Raw genomic sequence first — 4,907 nt, 5'->3', positions numbered from 1 at the left:
TTGAAAAGACGACTTTATTACATCGGTTTAAGGTTAGAATAGGTGTGTAAATGTTTCTGCGTAGGTACAATAGAGAACACGCAGTGTAGCACCTGGCACAAGAGTGCTAACCCTGTTAACATATCGGGCAGCAACTACCAAAATCGACGCGCATTCGACGCCTGATCGCACTGTATTAAAGAGGGAATTCCTAAAATTGAAAGTACAATCAATGAAATTATTTTTAACCAATTCGTACCTAAAATATTTTACACCTTTATTACCTGTTATCTCCTAAAACCACCATTATCCAAACTTCATAGTCGCTGATCGTTCCTACGCAGAGAAATTTTTAACTTTTTATAAAATAACGAAGATCTGCCATGCGCTGGCTCTCTCTATCTACTTATGCCTTGGTGACTTAACCCGCCTTTAGATTGTCCCGTCATCTGCAATAACTTTTAAAGTTTACCTACAATCCCAAACCTTTGGTGCTTGTTCCTGCTCGGTTTACCGAAGTCTCAATAAAACTTTCTTTACAAATTACACGAACCATTGCGCAAACGTGTTACGACCTTGGCGATTGAAACTCTCGCTACGTGAATAACATTGTGTTCGTACGAATGAAAACGTAAGATTTAAGACAGGAATTTGGCAAAGTTTCTTAGAAACTTAATAAAATACAGTTGTAAATAAGAACGGGACGTGTTTTCTCAGGATTTGGCAATCTTCGTTAGTTTAGCTGGATTAAAAATCATGCTGTGCTTGTTTAATTTTGAGCGGCTTCACTACATAACTGAATTATAAATTAAAGCCCGTCAGGTAAAGGCCATGTTCGGGCTAATCTCAGAAACTACTTCTTTAGGATTTTCATACAGTTTTCACTAGTAAAACAAGGGATTATCTAAGAAGGTTATAAGCTACAATTCGTTCGTCGTCGTCGGGTAGTTAATCCATACTTCATACTCATATTATAAATACGAAAGTGTGTCTGTCTGTCTGCTAGCTTTTCACGGCGCAACAGTTTAACCAATTTTTATGAAATTTGGTACAGAGTTAGCTTACATCCCGGGGAAGGCCATAGGCTACTTTTATCCGGGAAAATCAAAGAGTTCCCACGGGATTTTTGAAAACCTAAATTCACGCGGACGAAGCCGCGGGTATCAACTAGTAGTAAATAAAGTTAAGCGAGTAAGTAGGTAGTTATCAAAAAAAGTTGGCAGTTGGCACCACTCCACTCAGTGGGTATGCGTCGAGCCTTATGCCATTTACTTATCAAAAATAAATCTACCAATTCAGCAGCGTAACAACAAAGAGACGTTATGCCTGGGCTCTAATTGGAAATCTTCAAAAAGTTTCACCCACCTTGCTTAGCAAGCTTTACCGAGTCATTATTGAACAAAAGAAACTTGATTGCGTTTCCAGAACTTTATCGGGAAGAATTTCTAATTGGCAACGTAATCACAAAGTTTAGTGTTTGAACATTAAACGTTTGGAAGACAAATTTTACAAGAAATTCTCCTGTGATTAAAACATGATTGGAAAATAAAAATTAATTATGCTTAATTAATTAAATTAACGATTACTGAATTAAACATTTTTTACCCACTTGTAAAAAAATGTAATGGTTAATGTGCTTACTGGTATACCTACTTGTGGAAATAAGGCCAACCTAGGAGTGGAACCTAAGGAGTGGAATGGAGTTATTCGTCAAGATTTCAACGCCAGGCTCGTGAGGTGGATGAATAGTAGGATGCTGGCAAGAGAGAGGAGAAGAAAGAGGACACTGAATACTGAACAAATTTTTTTTTTGGTTTTTTTCGTCGTTTCTGGCTTTAATTTGTTTTTTCATTTCATGATTACTGACGATTAACACGGCTGAAAAACTACTGTTCTTTGTAAAATTCTCAATAAACACCTAAGTAATTAATTAATCCCAATGAATTTCCATTAATTTTAATCATCATGAAACGTACTTTATGTGGGTATAACTCTGATAGGTGTAAGTTTTATACTTTTTGAGAAAATCGAATCAGAGTTCCAAGGTGGCCCGGTTTATTTGCTGTCCAGTTTAGAAGGGGTATGGCAGTTTTAATTAAACCCACCCCCTTAGGTTTCTTCACAGTATCGTTTGTTTGGAGCGCACTACGACTAAACTTCTCTTAAAGGAAATCAACTTCTACAAATTCTTTTCCTTTAAAAAGTCCGTAAAATTAAACTTAAAAACGACGTACAAACAGTTTTAAGAAGCTATTTTACTATCTGCATTCTATGTGGGGCGTGTTGTAGAGGTTTTAGTATCTTGTTTACACCGAGAACCTAAAAAGTATGTGAAACTTCTGGCAGTGCTTGCATCTTAAATCTTTATTCCTTTTTATTTCCTTGGGCGTAGGTACGTTCGATGTTATTTATGTTCTATTGGAATTTCTATCGACAAGAACGTAACTCGCTTGTGCTATCGCTCGTGAAAATACTAGAAGAAACTTTTATGCGAAGTGAGTTTGTCTATGTATCACTACATCTTCTACTTTCCACTCCATAATAAATCCACTTTTCATAGTTTCTGCCATTTAGTCAATATCAATTCTTAGTTTTTTTATTCAGATACAAGCCCATGACTGCCATCTCATAGGTGATGATGCAATTTAGTTCTTTATTGGGCAGTTATTGATTGTAAATAATTTTTAGTTCTTGGATAACTTGGAAAAAAAGTTTTCTACATCTTAATAATATTACTTAGAATGTATAGGTACCAGGGACACACAATTTTTTTTTTTTTAAATTCAGATACTAGTTAGCCCTTGACTGCAATCTCACCTGATGGTAAGTGACGATGCAGTCTAAGGTGGGAGCGGGCTAACCTGGAAGGAGTATGGCAGTTTTTATTAAACCTTTGGTTTCTACACGGCATCGTACCGGAACGCTAAATCGCTTGGCGGCACGGCTTTGCCGGTAGGGTGGTAACTAGCCACGGCCGAGGCCTCCCACCAGACCAGACCAGAAATTTAGAAATTATAAAATTCCAAATCCCTGCCAGGAATCGAACCCGGGACCTCCCTCTAATAAGACCACAGCGCTTACCACTGCGCCAGGGAGGTTGTCCAATCCAGCTAAGTATGTCTAATTTCGAGAAAGAGGTTAGCCACCGAAACCAATTCAGTTGGGCAGCATTGTTGAAGCTTCGAGCTGATGTCTTCACGTCCAGAATTTCTCAGTGCTTGAAGACCAAAGTCGTGTTGCCACTTGCCAGTGATGACAAATTATTATGGATCCGGGACATGGTCGTTTATAGTAAAGCTTATGCTCGCGACTTCGTCCGCTTGGACGACACAAATTTCAAACCCCTATTTCACCCCCTTAGGGGTTGAATTTTCAAAAATCCTTTCTTAGCGGATGCCTACGTCATAATAGCTACCTACCAGCATGCCAAATTTCAGCCCGATCCGTCCAGTAGTTTGAGCTGTGCGTTGATAGATCAGTCAGTCAGTCAGGCAGTCAGTCAGTCAGTCAGTCAGTCAGTCAGTCAGTCAGTCAGTCACCTTTTCCTTTTATATATTAAGATTATAACTTCTTAACTAAGTAGTCAGCGCAGTTTTTACCCTGATTTAGAATATTTCACGAGATAGGTTTACATGTATGAAACCTCCAGTATATTTTATTGTACATACTGCTAAGTACCTACTTCGTTATTATTCATATAATTAATAAGCTAAAGGATACTAATCTAAAAGTGATCATCTTAAAATTTTTAACTAAAACTAAAACCTTAAAAAATATAATATTATAACTAAAATATATTATTAAAAGGAGTCCCTTAAGCCAAGGTTCCGAAGATATTGGCAGCGTTCCCCCTTTGAATAGCTAGGCTAATTCTTTGTCCGAGGTAGCTGCCAGCTCTTCGGTCTCCTGTGATGTCGACTAACCTTTTTGCTATTTCCTTAAAAATTAAAAGGCCTTATATCCCCTTCGTTATTATTATATTAGATATCCATCATTGTTATCTCATTATTCGCGTATTTAACCGGGTTAAAATAGAAATTATTATTAGCAATTGATTAATATTAAATAGAGCTTGAGCCTTGATTAACTGAGTTTCTGTGGGAATTAACTGGGTAAACGATGATTAGGTAAATAGATTATAGAATAATCTCAACTAGATTAGTGGCGTACTTTGATTAGTCCATGTCGAGATCATTATTTAAAGCAAAGTTATACTGCGGCGATGTGATAGCTAGTAGTTAAGAACGCGCGCGGGCTCCTATTCAGGGGGTCCAACGTTTGATCTCGGGACCTATAATTTTTTGGAGTTATGTGCATTGTTAACAATTACTTAAGTAAAAGAGATTGCCCATTTTCTTAGGAGCTTTGCCCCCCCCCTAATATAATTGTTATGTCACCATGGTTTTAATTTTATTTTGTAGACAAATAATTAATTCTTTATATTCTGCGAACGATTTCTATTTATTCACCCTGGTTATAAAGAAATCTTATTTTTTATATTGCTGATATTGAGGTTATATTTAATTAATAGGTACTTCTTCAAAATAAATGCATGTTTACGATTCTAACTGTAATTGTGGGTATTTTCAATAATACAGTGAAAAAAAGTCGTTATAAAACATAATCGTAAAAAATAACACATGTAAAAAAAATTAATTTAAGTTTTGACACGACGCCACAAAAGAGGGCCCGTTCACGGGCGATCTCCTTTGCCGTTTGCCGTGGAGACCCTGGGGCCACCCATGGAGTCTTAGTGCTAAAAAAAAATTACGAGACATTTCACCGTGATTAATAGCCTCATCTGGTGACAGAGGGGCTGGCTCATTTTTTGCGCAACGGATCAGCCTGGCTGTCCAGCGCGGAAATGCAGCCAGTATTCTTGACACCATTTCACGCGGGCATGATTTGTATAGATATAGTAATTAGAT

Source organism: Maniola hyperantus, chromosome 11 (genome assembly GCF_902806685.2).
Source record: "Maniola hyperantus chromosome 11, iAphHyp1.2, whole genome shotgun sequence".
Lineage (NCBI taxonomy): Eukaryota > Metazoa > Arthropoda > Insecta > Lepidoptera > Nymphalidae > Maniola > Maniola hyperantus.
Note: the sequence above shows the minus strand (reverse complement) of the source record.